This window comes from Pistacia vera, unplaced genomic scaffold (genome assembly GCF_008641045.1).
Source record: "Pistacia vera cultivar Batoury unplaced genomic scaffold, PisVer_v2 Contig722, whole genome shotgun sequence".
NCBI classification, from domain to species: Eukaryota; Viridiplantae; Streptophyta; class Magnoliopsida; order Sapindales; family Anacardiaceae; genus Pistacia; species Pistacia vera.
The window spans coordinates 69,906-89,794 of NW_022196582.1; the positions used below are offsets into that span (position 1 = coordinate 69,906).

Consider the following 19,889-nt stretch of genomic DNA (forward strand, 5'->3'; position numbering starts at 1 on the left):
CTACATATGCACAATGGGATTAACAAGTAATGATAATACGCGATCTTTAGTCTCACGATCTTGAATACCATGTCCATCTCCACGTTGGTACATGCATTGAGCCATCCTAGCGAGATTTATTGCAATTTCAATAAAAGTAGTGTTCGACAAGTGAGGATTTTCAAGCCGCTCTTTGTTCATCTTCATCCATGTTGCAGTAATCATTTCTTGTATGTGTTTACGAGCGTCTTCTTCAGATGCTCCAGTTTCATGCATGTAACATTGATAGATTTTGCAACATCCCCTCTCTTCAACTAGTCATAAATAAGAGAAAAATAGATTTTAATAAATTAATCAAGATGGAATTGAAAACTGTAACTAATAAATCAATACAAGAGATTGTGGCATGTTATTTACGGATGATGTTCCTAAGTCATCTGCAAGTTGTAATATTATTGATGACAAACGAATTATATTGTTGTATTCTTCCAAGCATTCTAAGGCCTCCTTTGTTATTAAATTTGTAACGAAAAAATAAGCATGCACTAGAATTACAGGAGCAGATATAGAAATCCATGCGTTGTCAACGTATTCTGCAAGGGTAGGGATGTATCCACTATGGTACCGCTTTGCCTCCAATAAATAAGATTTACATATATCTGCCCACTGAAACAATTTACAATGATTTTAATTAGTTAAAATAAAAAAATAAAAATAAACACATAAATCTACAACTTTTTTTTTAATCAACGTGTCGGGGTCAACACACTTTTATGCTATAATAATAATAATAAAAAAAAAACATATCAACTCCTTGGTTTTTAGGAGCGTCAAAACCCATTTCGTTTATGGAATTGTAAAGAGCAAGAAAACATAACTTCATGTATTGTGGAAGTTGCTTCATTGCCTTGACGTCCCATCTACATTGCAATATATATATATATATATATATATATATATATATAATATATTTTAGAGTTGGTTAACTCAATTTGGTGTTAGATACCCATTTTTAAGTGCAACCAAATAGATTTACCAAGTTGATTAAGAGATTTCAAGTTAAACCACATCAACATTCATAAGCTTTAAATAAAGAACACAACCATATACATGGTTCGGCTAAAATTCAATTTTAGCCTACATCTATGGGATCTTGTCCAGATCGAAACTAATCCACTAAGTCAACAAACATTACAAGATATCACTCAGAGTTGATTAAAGTGACAGCAAAAACAACTCTTTGTTCTAGTTACACTTAGCACCACCCTCTGAATCTCTAATGTGTTGTTGCTTCAAGGATCTTCTTCACATCAGGAACACACCCGAGGAACACTTGAGCTTCACCCAAGCTTCAATCACCAAAGCCACGCTCCAACATCAACAATAGAACCAAGTTCCAGCTGCCATTCAATCAAGTATATGAGATATGGTGAACGTTTGGTACATAAACGAAGTTGAACCTTTCAAGAGAAAACTCTCTGAAATTTTCAAAGCACAAGAAAAACAAATATCAAACGGTTAGTTCGTAAATGAGCAACAATGAAGATGATATAGACAAATTTAGTGCTCAACAATTTATGCCAAGTGAGCAAATAAGAGCTGACATATGTTGGTCCAAAAATGGAACAGATTTCATCTATCATTTGGGACCACAACCAAAAAAGGGAAAAAACTTATTTCTCTTGACCACAAGAGGATATTGGGACACCTGTAGGTGGTCCTCATGATAAGACAATAGATGAGAAAAAATATCTCAACTAATAAGGATAAAAATGTAACTTGTGCAAAACTAAGTCAAACATGCGATGTTAATACAACAGAAAAGTGTGTGCACACATGAAGTAAATCACGAAACAAAATGCAACAAGCAAGTTTCTGACATAAGTGTGCAAGCACACATCCATTGTGCGCACACATGAAATGAAAAAGCAAAAAGCATGAGCCTGACATAGCTGAACACGTGGAGGACAAAAAGAATTCCAACTTTTTGCTGGACCACAAACATATCTTTTTCTCTTTTTTGCGGGACCACTGACAAAGTCTTGTAACCTTTTAGGACCACATAAGGAAATTGTGACAGATGTAAAGTTAGCTCACACAAGAATATCATGAATTAAAATAAGTTTGATGGGCAAGACAACAAAGAGAAAATGTCACTCGGCAAAATGTGTTAGACAATAGATGCTTGCACAGAAGAATGATGTGTGCACATATTTGCTCAATAATTCATTGTCCACCATAATATAGGTCTGACAAAAATATCAACAATATATATATAACCACCAACCTTTCGACAGCATCAGTAAAGTGCTCAAGTTCATCTAAGCTTCCATACACATGTCATAATTAAGGCATTGACCTTTGTGGACATCCTCCTACAATATCTAAACTCAGGTTCGAATATTACCTCCACAGTCCATAAGAAATTCTCCATCAATATGTTGTTTGCAAAACTTAATTTCTCTCCAAGACTCGTATTCTTCCACCACCTTCATATATATGATGACAAGAAATCTTTTAGTAAGATAAGAAGTTCCCTGTTACTTTTAGTATATTAGGTAAAGTTAGATTTGTGGTGTCTCAAATTAACTAGCCTCTCAGGCTCTTACCTTGATGAATATTTTAGATCTTCTTGGTGCATTGCTTATACAGTGTTGTAATCCAGTTTAGCAAGCTCAAGCAAGATATCGTTCATGTCAGGTCTTGTCTCATATACATCTATGAACCACCTTGCCTCCAATGTTAGCATCCTCCAATTCAATGGTAGCTCCAATGCGTGGCTCAATAGTGTAGTCCTTCACATATGCCTTAAGGTATGAGGTCGTGAAACTTCTAACATCTTTGAAGTTCACATTCTCTCCTTCTTTAAAAAGAAATGCAGCTTCATACAAAGATAAAATTCCTTTGCAATCATCTTTCTGGAAGTTTCCCTTCTTATTCCTGAAATTGTCGAAAATTCCTAGAGAAATGATGAAAGAACGAAAATGAGATTAAATATTATATTTATATTTTTCAGAAAAAAAAAAGTGTATAAAAGAATACAAATCGCAACGTTTCATGTATATATATTAAATAAATAAATAATTATGTAATTATATATGTATACTAATATACCTTCAAGTATATCATAGTCATGTTGTCTTAAAAGTCTAAATTCAAGAGCTATTGGCATATAAACTTTCTTGTTTTTGCTTGTAATTGCTGGAATTATTGTGTATATCTTATTTAGGGTTCTTTTTATTTCCTTGTTAAAGTGATAAGATATTCCAAGTCTTTGCAGGTCATCAATGAGCTCAAGTTGATGTAGAGGATCCATTGAATTATGAAGCATCAGTCTCACTTCTTCCTTCAGCTTTTCAACTCATTTGGCAAATGGTTCTCCCTGCATACATCATAAAACCTTTTTGTGTTGGCTAATTAATTTTAATAACTTATAATTACATAAGGGAACCATGTTTCTATAACTACAAGCAATAAAAATTTAGAACAGAATTATATCACATATATAATTACTAGTAAGTGATTGAACATAATCATGGGGCCAAATGGAAGGTTGGTAATTGGTTGATCACCTAACAATGATTTCATCAGACGTTTTGGTTGCAACCATACATTTGAGTACTGATCTACTAGCTAAAGCAACAATGTTCCTAGATAATCCAACTAAGGAGCTGCTTATAGATGGCAATCTTTTGAATGTGAATGAAGGCAACGAAGTAAGCTGACAATAAAAAGCCATTTAGATTTAGGAAGGTTTTTCAAGTGAATTGTTGGGTGAAATGCCTTGTGATTGTAGTTGTACTGCCAATACCACTCTCAGTTTATATACACCATGTGTTATGGTCTGATTTCTAAATTTAAAACAAGAGTATTAGATAATCATAATTAACGAATTAAATGCAGAATATGATTTTAATGATTCTCGTTTTTTGATAGTAAAGCTAACTAAATCCAGTTACTTTCCTCAACCACCACCATTTTTTGCCAGTTTCTGGCTGTTTTGAGCGGCGACAACCCCAACCATCACCACCGTTTGACTCCTCGCATCCCCCTTACCAAACCCCTAACCTTTCTAACCATAGCAGTTCACCATTTTCTGGCCACAGTAGCTCCAAAAAACACAATGAACACAAACCTCTTGACTGACGAAACGTAGACTAAATAGTTGTTAGAGATGCTGGTTGCAATGGTGGTGTCCAATTGGATTGTTGTCGTCGGAATCGACCAAAATTCAGTGAAGAATAGCATAACCCTAAACCTAATGGTGCTGGCGATTAGAGGGGCCAATGAGTCAGGGACCATAGGGTTTTTGGACGATAGGCTATGGGGAAGGTTATGGAGGTGACTAGGAGGTTCAATACCGTTGGAAAGAGCCTGGATCAGGCAAAAATCGATAAGGTGTGCAGTTACCGACGGTGTTATTGAAGTAATTTGAAAATATGATGGTTAATTTTATAATTCTACTAATTTAGGGGTTAATAAGTAATTTATCAATTTATTTGTTAAGGGTATTATGGTAATAGCACCCTCTTTAACCTGAAAATTGTTAACAGTGTTACTTTAAGGGTATGAATATAGAATAAATAGAACCAAGGGTACCAACTTGGGATTTTGCCAAACTTCGGGTGGGAATATGTTGTTTACTCATTTAAAAAATGAGCATATTAGCTGCCAAGATCACTTTTGGTTAAGAAAATACTACACCCACAACTTCTTCTCACAAACTTTCTCTCAAAACCCTGACATGGCAACTCGTAATTGGTTAGCTCGTAATGGGTCTCACGTGGGTCTTACCTGATAAATTGCGATTGACCAATTGTGAGCTGTCACATCAAGGTTGTGAGAGAGTTTGTGAGAAGAGGTTATAGGTGTAGTAATACTCCTTTTGGGTATCATATATAATTGACCCAGTTGTTTTAAACCTACAATATATATATATATATTTGTCATCTTATGATCCTAATTTTGTATCCTGCCTACTATTGATCTTTTACCATTGTGCACACACTTCTAAAGGTAACCACCTTCACAAGTGTGAGCACTTTAGCCTATGTGTGTTCACAACGTTTCTGGCAGATATTTTTCCTCAAATCACACTTCACGTACTTGTTTTCACTTCTGGACATAATTATTCCTTGATTGATTTTCTATCTTATTCTTTACAATTGTTCCCTGTTTATTCGCTGTGTAAGAAAAGAAATAATTCTTTTGTCTGTGGTCCCAAAATGTCTTGTGCAAAAAGAAAGACATAAAAGTTTAAGTTTAACTTTTTTGTCCCCCAACCCTTAACATGTTGATCTCTTTATATTCTCCCTTTTTGTTTCTATTTTTGTAAGAAACCCAATTACATTGTTTTGCCTCTTTGAATACTCTCTAAGGTTCTTGTTTTTGTTAAGATTTCTTACTATGCTTTGGTAGGCCTAGAATTACCCTCATCACTTATCCTTGCATGAGATCTTTTAGATGTTGTTTTCCTTGTGACGAGAGCTTGAGTGTAAGCTACTATCTTGTTTTCATTGTTGATTCTTGAGAGGAACTCTCGTCAACATGATGTTGATGTGCATGTGAAGCTTGTTGTGATGGCTTGAAGTTCAATCAAAGAAGATAGAATTGTTGTGTAGTAAATAGGGAGTGTTTTACAACTTTTGGTTATCTTGCTTTGTAATTGAACTCATAAGTATTTCACAGTGAATTTGCTTCTCTGGACATGGTCCCATGGATGTAGGCTTGATGTCGAACCGTGTAAAAATGAGCATGTTCTTTACTTGTTTTTATGTATGCTTTAATTCAGTCATTCGCAACTTAGTTGCACTAAATTGAACAAGCAACCCATTCCGCATAAGTTTTAATCACTTGGTAATCCCCTTAAAATTTTCAATTGGTATATCAGAGCCTATTCTGAAAAATTATTTCAGTTGATCCCTGCTTGTCCTCGTGTCTGGTTGAGCAGATCAGTTTGTTTTTGCTCTGTGTGATCGTCTCTTTTTGTGTGACCACATTTCTGTTCTGTCACTATAAGTTTCTTTGCTATATATAGACCACCATTGTTGGAAGGAACTAGTTTGTCCTTCTAGAGACCTAGGATGAAAGCCTTCTTAAAATCCATTGATGAAAGGGCTTGGAATGCTTGTGTCGTTGGTTGGAAAGAACCACAAGTTGTAGGTGCAAAAGGTAGTAGCAAGGGAAAACACCTTGATCAATGGACTAAAGTTGAGATGGAAAAGTCTAATTTCAACTCTACAGTTCTTCATGCACTCTTTAACGCTGTCAGTATTGGCCAAATGAAAAACATAGCCAATTGTGAAATAGGTAAAGATGCATGGGACAGACTCCAAGTTAAGAGTGAAGGAACTAACACTGTCAAAAAGACCAGACTTAGGAGATTGATTACTGATTATGAAAATCTTTTTATACATGATGATAAGTCTATCACTGATTTTCATGGTAGGTTATGTGATATCACGAATGAATGCTTTGCTTTGGGTAAAATCTATATTGATGTTGAACTAGTCAGGAAAGTTTTGTGTTCTCTACCCATGAAATTCATGTCCAAAGCAACCTCTATCAAAGAATGCCAAAATCTAGACGAGATGCAACTAGATGAACTCATCAGGTCACTTTAGACTTTCAAACTCAACCTGAAATGGTGGGAAAAGAAATCGAGAAAGGGTCTTGCTCTAAAACATGAGGTAACATCTAAACCTTCTGTCTGTGTTGTTTCTAGTGACGGTAAGGAAGATGAATGTGCCATACTCACAAAGAATTTTGCTAAATTTTTGAAAAAGAATATGAGAAAACATAGGTTGAACAAAAAGAGTAAACAACTTTTTGTGAAAAAGTCTTCTGACCAAATTGTTCAAGGTGCCTTCTCAAAACGATTTTCGAGAGAAAATGACAAGAAAAACAAAGGCATCAAATGTTATGAATGTGAAGGGTATGGACACATTCAGTCAGAGTGTGCTGACACTCTTAAGAAAAAAGGGAAAGCCATGGCTGCCACCCTAAGTAAGAGTGATGACAGTAAGAGTGTAGGTGATGATATTCATAAGGATGAGAACTTCTTGGTTTTTACAACTAACCAAGAAGTTATAGGAGCGTGTCCTCGGATGACTCAAGTGATGTTTATATAGAGCAGCAAGAGGCCTCTTATAAGATGTAAGAGTCATGGGTAAAAGCCACAAAAAATATAAAATCCCTTGAATCTAAAAACTACACCTTAACCGAAGAAAAAAAAGTGTTGAATGGTAAATTGAAAGTTGTGTTTATTGATTTATCTAACAAGGAACTTTTGTTAAATCAAGCTTTAAATGAATTAGCAGAGGCCAAGGCCATTGTTGAAAGATTAAATGCAGGTTCTCTTAAACTTGATGAAGTTCTTGGCCAAGGAAAGTCGTTTGGTGACAAAATTGGGTTAAGATTCTCCTTTGGAGCAAGCTCCTCCAAACCTGGTGTGACCACTTTCATTAAGGCAAGCACTTCAAAACCAGTTGTGACCACCTTTGTCAACACAGTTTCAGACCAAAATATTCTCACTGCACTCCAGATCATTTCCGTGAAGGAAAGAGGTTTACTCCTGTTTGTCATTTTTGTCAAAAGAAAGGTCACATTCAACCAAATTGTTTTAAACTCGTGGCATTTTTGCAAAGGTGCATTGGAAATCATGTTTTTCCCTCTCAAAAATTTCCGCATCAAAACAATAAAGTATAGAGACTTAAGTCCAATACCAACAGCTTGGTTGCGCATACATCATTGCTTGCATTTCAAAATGACTAATGGTATTTTGACAGTGGGTGCTCAAGGCACATGACAAGTAACAAAAGTTTGTTAACTGAACTTGAATTTGTTGAGGCTGGTCATGTGACCTACGGTGATGGCAAAAAAGGTAAAATCCTTGGTAAATGATCTATTATTATTCCTAGCTTCCCTATTTTGAATGATGTGTTCTATGTTGAAGGTCTTAAAGCTAATCTCATAAGCATAAGTCTAATCTGTGATAAAGGTTGTGTTGTGAAATTTTCAAAAAAAATTTGTCAAGTTTTAAATAACGATGGAACCTTAGTTCTTGAAGGAAAATGATCAAATGATAATTTCTATCTTTTGACTAACAAAGTTTCATGTTTAAGTTTCAGATTTGATGATGCTAATGTTTGGCACAAAAAACTTCGACACATAAATTTCAGAAATCTTGCAAAACTCTCTAAAAAGAATGTTGTGAAAGGTCTACCAATTTAAGAGTTCTCAAAAGGTAAAGTTTGTGGCCCATGCCAACAAGGTAAGGAAACTAAGCTTCCTCACAAATCCTTATCTCGACTGAGTACCTCATGTGTTTTAGAACTTCTCCATATGGATTTAATGGTACCCATGCAAACTGAAAGTTTGGGAGGTAAGAGATATGTCTTTGTGTTGATGACTTTTCTAGATTCTCTTGGGTTGATTTTCTAAGGGAAAAGTATAATACATTTGAAGTCTTTCAAACCTTGATAAAAAGACTTCAAGTTGAACAAAGTTATTGTTGAAAGAACCAACAACATGCATGAAGAGTGGTGGAAATGAAGATTGAAGGCATGAAAGGTTGGATTCAAAAAACCATTGTCAAACAAAGCTTGGAAAAAGGATTATACCTACTCCTTTACTTTGGGTTGATGAAGACAAGACTCAAAATGATGAGACCTCCACACTTTAACACCACCTTGAGAGAGTTAGAGAGTGGCCTTGGCTAGTGAGAGAGAGCTTTTAGTTTGCTTTGAGTGAACAAAGTGAAGTTATGAACTAAAATGCAACCTTTTGCATTTATATATACTTGGGCAATTTTGCAATTATTTATTTTTCACTTCCAAGCCCAATAAAATCTTATTTTAAAAGGGACCCCACGAATTTATTATGCTACCCTTTGAATAATCAATATTATTCAAGGGCCCATGTAAACTAAACTAGTTTACATTAACAACCCATAAACTTACCCTTTTATCCTTTAACTATTAAAAGGTTATTTTCGTTCATCTCATTAATCTTAACGGTTTAAGATATAATAATTAATCATTGCTTGACCATTTTAACCCTTAAAATGTCACAAATAATTTTCTATGTAACTATTACCATAGAAATCCCGTCATTACCCTTAGAATGTGCTAGCCCTCTACGGATAATCATTTCTCTCTCTCATCATTCTCTAACTTCTCAAGGCTATTGGTGTGACCATGTAGGTGCACCGTGGATTAGCCGTGAGCCAGTTTTGGATGAATCCGAAAACCTGTCCGGAGGCCTAACGACTATGGTAAACATCTAGCAATGTGCCATAGTCCCTAAACCACGATGAAGAAATACTTCATCAAACCCATTTCAAATCATACGTACCATGCAAGTAAAGTCCCACCATTGATATATCCTGATCGAGCACGGATTCATAGAAAATAAAAATCTTAAACTAGATCTTCTACCGAATCGTCGATCAATATGTCCGGAACTCGTCATCACAAACTTGCTTTTGTATGACTAATAATAGACTCTGGCCAAAGATTCTAATTTCTGACATTTATCGACATTCGTCTAGGAACTCGAATCCGAATGCAGTCAGCGGTACTCCCGATCCTATATTTTCGGGTCAATGGATCCCCTCTTGACCATCGTTCGTGTCCGCATATAAACAATGCATGACCAAATAGGCTTTATTATACGAAACATGATTAGTCTCGTACTTATACACCATATGAACCATACGCATCCGTATCAGATTCGACTACAATGTCTCAGGTCAAAGGACTACATCGTGCATTGATATAACCAAACGATAAATCATTGACTACATGCTTTTCCAAGTGATTTGTCGTTATTCGATCACGTTCGAAAAACAGTTCACCAATCGCTAATCCATACCAATGCCCCAGTGACATGACTATCATCGTCATTCGTGCTTATATCAATTCATGATATCTTTCGGAAGCATCCGATATGCCTACTGTACAGTATAGTTGCCCAAATTATATTGCTTCCGCAAGGAACCCTTTTCGATAATTCATTTACCAATTAAATGAATCATCTGGACAATTCATATACATACTTTATTTTAAATGCATGACTGAATAAAGGAAGCAATTTATATATATGAATTGAAGAACTCTTTCTTCTATTATTTATAAAATATAGACACAACACAAAATGCTCTAAAACCGACAACACGAATGGTTTCTAGGGCATACACTAACAAACTCCCACTTGCACTAAAGTCATTCGATGTTGTAACTCATACCCATCTTCCCAAGATGATGGTCCAATTGCTTCAGTGTCATTGCCTTAGTCAGTGGATCAGCTACATTTTCTGCTGAAGGAGTCTTCAGAATAAAAATATCTCCAGCTCCAACGAATTCTCTCAAAATGTGATACTTACACTGAATGTGTTTGGATTTTTGGTGTGCCCTTGGTTCCTTTGCCTGTGCAATAGCTCCAGTATTGTCACAGAACATGCTTATCGGGTAAGCCATGTTCGAAACCACACCAAGTTTGATTACAAACTTTCACATCCAAACAACCTCTTTTGCTGCTTTCAAAGCAACAATGTATTCAGCTTCTGTAGTGGAGTCAGTTGTGGTTTTCTGTTTGGAACTTTTCCAACTAACAACACCTCCATTACATATAAAAATGTACCCTGACATAGACTTTCTATCATCAATATCTAATTGGAAATCAGAATCTGAGTATGAATGTTTAACTCTGAACATCTATAACTCAGAACTAGATCCTTAGTTCTTCTTAAGTGCTTAAGGATTGATTTTACAACCAACCAATGTTTCTCCCCTAAGTTTGACTGATATCTGCTCGTAATACTTACAGCATAAGCTACATCAAGTCTTGCACATAGCGTTACGTACATTAAGCTGCCTACGATAGACGCATAAGGCACATTACGCATTCGCTGCCGCTCTTCATCGGTCATTGGACCCATCTCCTTAGAAAGATGAAGACCATGAGTGAAGGGCAAGAGACCTCTCTTAGAGTTCTCCATGCTAAATCTTTTTAGCATTTTCTCTATGTACAATTTCTGGGATAATCCAATTACCCTTTTTGTTCTATCTCTATAGACACGAATGCCAAGGACATAGGTTGCTTCTCCTAAGTCTTTCATCGAGAAGGTTTTGGACAACCAAACCTTAACCTCTTTCATCATGCCTATATCATTTCCCATCAAAAGTATGTCATCTACATATAATATGAGAAACGTGATGGCATGATCTTTAACATAGTTGTATACACAAGGCTCATCCAGATTCTTGACAAAACCAAACGATTTGATTATGTCATCAAATCGAATGTTCCAGCCTCTTGAAGCTTACTTCAATCCATAAATGGATTGATGCAATTTGCATACCTTATGTCTTTCAGTAGAGGATACAAAACCTATCGGTTGTTCCATGTAGATGTTTTCCTCAATAAACCCATTGAGGAAAGCTGTTTTGACATCCATCTGCCAAATTTCATAATCATGGTATGCTGCGATGGCTAGCATTATACGGATGGATTTAATCATAACTACAGGCGAGAAGGTTTCCTCATAATCCAATCCTTGTTTTTTAGTATAACCTTTCACCAACAGTCGAGCTTTGAAGGTCTCTACCTCCCCATCCGTGCCAACTTTTCTCTTGTAGACCCATTTGTAAACTATAGGAACTATTCTCTTTGGTGGATCCACAAGTGACCATACTTGGTTGGCATGCATTGATTCTATCTCAAAATCCATCGCTTCCAGCCATTTTCTGAATCTTTATCTAGTATTGCTTCTTTGTAGCTTCTAGGATCATCACCATGATCATTTACTCCCACTAGGTAAGATTCAAAATCTTGCTCATGTAAGAACCCATGTCCCTCTGGAGGTTTTGATATTTTAGAAGACCTTTGTACTGGAACCATAGTATCTGATACTAAGGTTCGTTGAGTGGACATTCCATCTTCAGCAATCTCGGTTCTTGGCTCTTCAAACTTTTCCCTGAGTTCAATATTTCTTCCAACACCGCCTTCCTCCAAGAACTCGTTCTCGAGGAAGCACGCATTTCTACTGATCCAAACTCTTTGATCACTTGGGAAGTAAAAGTAATATCCTAAACTATCTTTAGGATATCCAATGAACCGACCCTTCTTGGATTTAACATCTAGCTTATCAGATTTAACCAATTTAACATAAGCTGGGCAGCCCCAAATCTTCATATAATTCAGACTTGGACGTTTTCCATACCATATCTCATACGGTGTTTTCTAGATAGTTTTAGACGGGATCCTATTAAGGATGTGCACAGCGGTCTGGAGAGCATACCCCCACAAAGACATTGGTAAGTCTATAAAACTCACCATCGATCGTACCATATCCAATAAGGTACGATTTCTCTTTTCAGACACTCCATTAAGTTGGGGTGTATAAGAAGGAGTCAATTATGAGATGATCCCATTTTCTTTTAAGAACTCTTGAAACTCTGTACTCAAGTATTCAACCCCACGATCTGATCGTAGTATTTTAATACTCTTTCTAGTTTGATTTTCTACTTCATTCTTGAATTCTCTGAATTTTTCAAAGGATTCAGATTTGTATTTCATTAAATACAAATACCCATATCGTGGCATATCATCTATAAAGGTAATGAAGTATTCAAATCCTCCCCTGGATAAAGTACTGAATAGTCTACACACATCTGTATGTATGAGTTCTAATAGTTCTTTAGCTCGCTCTCCTTCACTCTTAAATGGAGACTTAGCCATCTTTCCTTGGAGACATGATTTACAAGTTGGATATGGTTCAGAACCCAATGAGTTTAGGATCCCAGTTTCTCCAAGCTGTATTAATCTTCTCTCTCCTATATGACCCAATCTATGATGCCATAGAATTTTAGGATTTGATTCAGATCGAGTTCTTTTATTAGAAATGGTATTGATTGAAGCATAGTCATTCAATTCTAAGACATACAAACCATTTGTATTCACAGCTTTACCAACTAAAACATTTCCAAAATGTATTGAACATTCATTTCCATTAAACAGTACATAATAACCTGCTTTACACAAAGCAGAAATAGAAATGATATTTCTAGTAGCTTTTTCAAAGTACAATACTTTAAACAAATTCAAAACATGTCCTGAAGGTAGTTTTAGTGGGCAAGTCCCCATGGCCTCGGCTGTAACTCGTGCCCCATTTGCCATCCTCAAAATGATCTCGCCCTTTGTCACCTCAGAACTATTCTGAAGTACCTGCAAAGACATACAAACATGAGATGTTGCTGCTGAATCTAATATCCAGGAATGACTATTTGAATTAACACTTAATTCATATTCAATCGTAAGACATTGGTTCGTACCTGCTTTTCCTTTGCCTTTCTTCAGACTGTTCAAGTATTGAGGACAGTTCCTCTTCCAGTGTCCATCTTCTCCACAGTGGAAACATTTTCCCTTTGCATTGGCCTTCTCTTCCTTTGTCTCTGGCTTCTCGAAGCTCTTATTCTTGGGTCCAACTTTTGGACCTCTCTTTGGTAGCTTTTTGAGCATTTTATTGGCCTTACTGGTGGAGGCGGCGGCAAAGACATCTTCATGTCCTTTCCCTTTCACATTCTGCCTGTGAAATTCTTTAAGCTCATTTAGCAATTCAGAGAGGTTTCTCTCAATCCTACTGAGATTGTAGTTAGTTATAAACGATTTATAACTTGGAGGAAAGGATTGTAGAATCAAATTCACTTTGACGTGGTTTGGCATGACCACCCCATAGCCATCCAGTCGACCTAATCCATTGATCATTTTAAGAGTATGATCATCTAGAGGTACCCCTTCCCTCAACTTCATGCTAAAGAGGGATGCACATAATTCATACTCAACCACTCTTGGATTTTTGCTGTATAACTCTTGTAGAGCTATGAGGATATCATAAGCATTTGAAACCTCTTCATGCTTAGTTTGAAGTTCTCTATTCATGGGGGCTAGCATGTAATTTTTTGCCCTCTTACTATCCTCTCTCCACTTTTCAAGAGCATCAAGCTTAGCTTGTGGAAGATTCGTCCAATATCAACTGGAAGAGGTGCTTCCAGGACATAAGCAATTCTTTCAAAATCTAGAACAATTCTAAGATTTCTTAGCCAATCTTTTAGGTTGGGTACGGTTAACATGTTATTGTCAATTATCCTAAGGAGAACATTGTTGGCCATTTTTCGATTATTTATCACAAAGATGAAACTGCAAAGAAAAGTAATTTTATTAGTATCTTGTAATCTTTTAAACCTTTTAATGCATAATCAAATTAGCTCCCACTATTTTATTCGAGTCCTACACTCCCTTAAATAGGATCCGAAAATTTTTGTTGGATTAAATTTCTTAGTAGGGAATCAATTTCTTATCAAATTCAATTAATCTGACATAATAGAATTCTTGGTTAATTAAGTCTAAGAAGTAGGAAACTACTTTCCTCTTATATAACTATATAAGGTTTGATTCATATTCCTTGTCCTAGCTTCGGATACCTCACATAATAGAATTCTCAGTACCCTAGGCTAGTTAAATCCGAACCATTGTGCTTTCTTAGGATGGCATTTCCATCATGTCCTCACATAATAGAATTCTTGGTCAAGGTGAAAATATCCATCCAAGAACAAGATCAACTTAATTCTATGATATAAAGATTGTATCCCTCACATAATAGAAATCTTGGGATATTAAAATTTATATCAAAGAATTTAGTTATCCCACAATGGGAGACTTGGATTTAATAATTTTAAATTGGGGAGATTTAGGTTTAACCTTTAGTTAATTCATTTTAGCATGCCATGTTTAATTAACAATTCATACATATCACATATATGCATAAATTAAAGCATGTGGGTTGACCATGGGGCTTTTCGAAAATACATCCTAAAGGCAAACTATTTACCCTAATACTATATCTTCGATTGGATCGTCATCCGGATGCTCTTCGGTTCCCGTCTAGCCGATTCCATTACAAATTGGATTTTAGGCATGCAAGCCCGATTAAAATAAATAAATAAAATTTAATTATTACAAGCCATTTAATAAAAGAATATTACAAACACTTTTGAATATTTTTGAAAATTAAATGGCGCCCATGATCAACCCTCTAATCTAATATTCATTCATCACATAAACAAATATTAAACATTCATACCAAATATAATAAACAATTATTTAAAATATATATATATATATTCATTAATATATATAAATATAAATATATCTCATATATTAATAGATATTATATATATATTCATGTGGTAATTTAAACATAACTTTGGGGCATGCAACAATTACACATTTCATAGGAATCATTACACAAACACTTTTGTCATATTCCACCCAAAGATATATTATTTAACTATTAACATCATTTCAATACTTTTCACAAAAGTCATGCATGACATAGATAAATGGGTTTTATTACTCCAAGAGTAATCATTCTATGACACAAGTTACTTTTAACTAAAGTAATATTTTTTTATGACACATTTATCTTCTCAAAGACAATCATATCATCTTGCATCATCAATTTTTGAAACCATTCAAACAACCAAATTATTACATTTCAAAAATATAATAATTTATGCCATGCAAGATGCATTATTAGATTATTTAATCAAATTAAACATCATACATTAAAATTACCACCATCATATATACATAATATCACAATTCATCATATGAATTAATAATCCATAACTTTATGCTAACATCAAATTCCACCACTAAACACTTGCAACATTTGCATACACTTCATGCAAAAATATACTTTAATCAAATTAAAGGATAACACATTTAGTATGTCAAAGCATAAATCATTTAACCAAAGTAATGGAAATGAACATTAATGAACATTTTTCCAAATAAATCATCATGCAACAACCATCATCCAAGCATACATTTAGACCCTTTATGGAAAAACTTCCAAAACACATTACAAACTCATTTGAATAAAACAAGAATCAAATGAGCAAAAACCATGCATGGCCGAATCTAGCAAGAAAAATTCTATGCACTTATCAAGGCATGCATGAACACTTTTGTCACCATAAAATATATATATAATGATTCTTGCATGCTTCAAATTAAAAATCAAAAACAACTTTATACATTTTATGTCATGGCTGAATCTCATTCCAAGGAAAAAACAATAAACATTTCATTATCTTATTACTAAGCCAAAGCAAGAACATGCATGTCACTTTCATACATGATTAACACAAGAACACTTGGAAAATTCATTTTTGCTTATAAATTCAATATGCAAGGAGCTTTTAGCTCTGATGCCATTTGAAAAAACCAACAACATGCATGAAGAGTGGTGGAAATGAAGATTGAAGGCATGAAATGTTGGATTCAAAAAACCGTTTTCAAGAATGGAGAGAAAGAATAGAGTTCTTCAAGAAATGGCAAGAGTCATGTTAAATGACAAAAAATTGCCAACAAGATTGTGGGCTAAGGCTATCAACACTGCATGTCACATTGCAAATAGAGTTTTTCTAAGGAAAGGTACCTCTCAAACTCCATATGAATTGTGGAAAGGAAAGAAGTCTGATTTGTCCTACTTTCATAATTTTGTGTGCAAGTGCTATGTGTTGAATGATAGAGATCATCTAGGAAAATTTGACTCTAGAAGTGATAAAGGTGTTTTTCTCTGATATTCAGCAAATAGTAAAGCATATAGGGTTTTCAATATGAGAACTCAACACATAATTGAATCATCTAATGTTGTTTTCTCTAATTTTCACAATTTTCCCATGAAGAAGATATTGATGACTTAACCTTGACTCCCAATGTGACCAGTGATCATGATGATGTGTCCACTCCAAATTCTCATAAAGATGTGACCACATCAAAATCTGAAGTAAACACATCCGCAGCTCAAAAATGATCTCTCCTAGAGAGACAAGGACTCGAATTAATTGTGGATCTCTCTGATGAAATCACTCAACAAAAGACATCCAAATCTAGAGAACCACCCTTCTAGATTAGAAAGGCTCATCCACCATTAACAGTGATTGGAAATCCTGAAGAGGTAATGGTCACTAACGTAAAAAATTGAGTGAAATTAATAACTTGTGTTATGTTTCCCTTTCAGAACCCAAAAATACAAAGGAGGCCCTTGAAGACGACTGTTGGATTACAGCTATGCATGAGGAGTTGGAATAGTTTGAGAGAAATGACGTGTGGAAACTGACTCCAAGAACTGAAAGGATTAATGTCATTAGAACAAAGTGGATTTTCAAGATTAAATCAGATGAGTTTGGAAACATTGTGTGAAATAAAGCAAGACTTGTTGCACAAGGGAATATAAAAGTTGAAAGAGTTGATTTCGATGAAACCTTTGTGCCTGTTGCCAAACTTGAATCCATAAGATTAATGTTTACAATGGCCTACTGTATGAAGCTGAAACTTTACCAAATGGACGTGAAGAATGCCTTTTTAAATGGAATGTTGATGGAAGAAGACATTGAGCAACCAGTAGGACTTTAAGATCCTCATAAGCTTGATCATGTATTCAAACTTAAGAAAGCACTCTACGGGTTGAAACAAGCACCAAGAGCATGGTATGATAGGCTAACCTCCTTCCTTCTTGATCATGATTTTAGTAGAGGTAATGCTGACAAAACCTTGTTCATAAAGCATGAAAGAGGTGAATTCTTATGTGCTCAAATTTATGTAGATGATATTGTTTTTGGTTCCACTTCTCATACTCAAGAAATTTATTGCGTTAATGAAAGATGAATTTGAGATGAGTATGGTGGGAGAGCTTAGCATGTTCCTTGGACTCCAAATCAAACAAATTGACTATGGTATGTTTGTCTCTCAATCTAAGTACGCCAAAAACATTCTCAAAGGATTCAATCTCGAATCTACCAAGCATGCACACACACCTATGAGCTCCACACTTAAACTCTCCAAGGAGAAAAAGGAAAAGGGGTTGATAATAAGTTATTTAGAAGCATGATAGGGAGTTTGTTGTGTTTGACTACAAGTAGGCCTGATTTGTGCTTTAGCGAACGTGTGTGTGCTAGGTTTCAATCTAATCCTACTGAGCTCTATCTTAAAGCTATTAAGAGAATTATGAAATATATTGCTAGAACATCAGATTTTGGACTTTGGTTTTCTTATGATTTTAATCTTGCTCTTGTGGGTTTTAGTGATGCTGATTGGGCTAGGTGCTTAGATGACAAGAAAAGCACATCTAGAGGATGTTTCTTTCTCAGCAACAACCTGGTCACCTGGTATAGCAAGAAACAAAATTCAATCCTACTCTCCACAACTGAAGCTAAATATATTGTTGCAAAGAGTTGCTATACATAGGTTCTTTGGTTAAAGCAAATGCTATGTGATTATGGATTTGATCAAGAATGCATAACTGTCTTTTGTGATAACACTAGTGCAATAAACATATCTAAAAATCATGTTCAACACTCCAGAACCAAACATATTGACATTAGGCATCATTTCATAAGAGACTTAGTTGATGAGAAAGTAATCACTCTTGCACATGTTAACACAAACTCTCAACTTGTTGACTTGTTTACCAAGGCTTTAGACTTGCAAACTTTTGTAAATTTAAGGAAGTCCATCGGACTTATTCAAATTGAATAGTGTCTCTGCCTTTTCTAATAATTGCCTTGAGACAAAATTCCAACCTTTTATTGTTGTAAGTATTCTTTTAATTAGTGTTTGTGATTAAGAAATTTTTTAGTTTGTGGTAGCATGCTGCTGAAATATGTCCACCCAGTGTTTTCTTATCTAAAAGCCATTATGTCTTAAAATCTTTCCTTGAGTCTTCTTTGCTTGACTTTGTCACCATGTGAAAGAGCTACCTTGCTTTTAATGTGAAAGTCATAATTGAGTAATCTTCTAGAATGTAGAGACCCCTATGTTCTTGGAAGATCTACCATTTAGAGGGCTACCTTCTTGCAAGTGTGAAAGCTACACTTGGTTGCTTTTGAGAGAATTTCTGCCTATTGTTTATCTATTACAAAGAGAAAGAAGTCGAAAAGAATCTCAATTATCTGAAAAGAAAAAGAGCATGAGGGAAGGGCGAGTTGAATAAAATATGTTTGACCAATGAGTCATGCTTGCATTTGAGGACATCGCACACACGTATGTCAAAGAATCTATGCATTCTTACTCATCGATTGACAAAAGAATTGGCTGCCAGTGTGTGAAAGAAACTTCGTTACGGTCAATTTCCCAGCATCCCCAAGATTAATGATCTTTTTTTCTCACGTCACTCTTCTTGACTACTTGCTTCTATAAATTTTTGTTTATGAAATTTATCTCAAGATAATCTCATTTATTTTTATTTGTTTTTATTCGTATATCTAGTCTTTTTTCTTGGATTGTTGTCACCACCTTGAGAGTTCCTGTGTGCACATATCTGCAACTTTCTGTCCTTGTTTTTTTTTCTCTCCTAGGTGTCTTTTTTTATAATGCCTTGTGTATGGTTTGTTGTGTGCACTTTGTACACTCATGTTATCACATGTGGGACCTTTGTTTGTTGTGTGCACATGACTGTTGGATGTGCTCACATCGACTTCAGTTAATAAAAAGGAAAAATCCATGTTTTTCTAAGGTTACGTTTTTCTTTTCTTTTACAAAGTTGCATTTTGTTCTTTTCAGTCATCATACCCATAGTGCATTTTTCTTGTTCATACTTTTCTCCAATCAATCTCTCCTAACTACCTTTTTGTAAAGATCATTGGAACATCAACAGGGATTCTTTGACGACATTAGAAAGGATGTAGAATCCAAGAAAAGAACAAGAACAGGGCAGTCCTCACATACCCAAGAAAGTGCACACTCTTTTGCTTTATGTAAAAGCACCCCCTCTGCCTCAAAATCGGTGTCAAAATCCTCATCATCAAAATCTTCTTCATCTGATGATCAGCCTCTCATCAAGA

The 19,889-nt window shown here is 35.2% G+C and overlaps 1 pseudogene; it reads right to left on the reverse strand.

Moving 5' to 3' along the window:
• LOC116114768 lies at positions 1 to 3,628 on the reverse strand (annotated as a pseudogene).
• Positions 3,629 to 19,889: the final 16,261 nt, after the last annotated feature.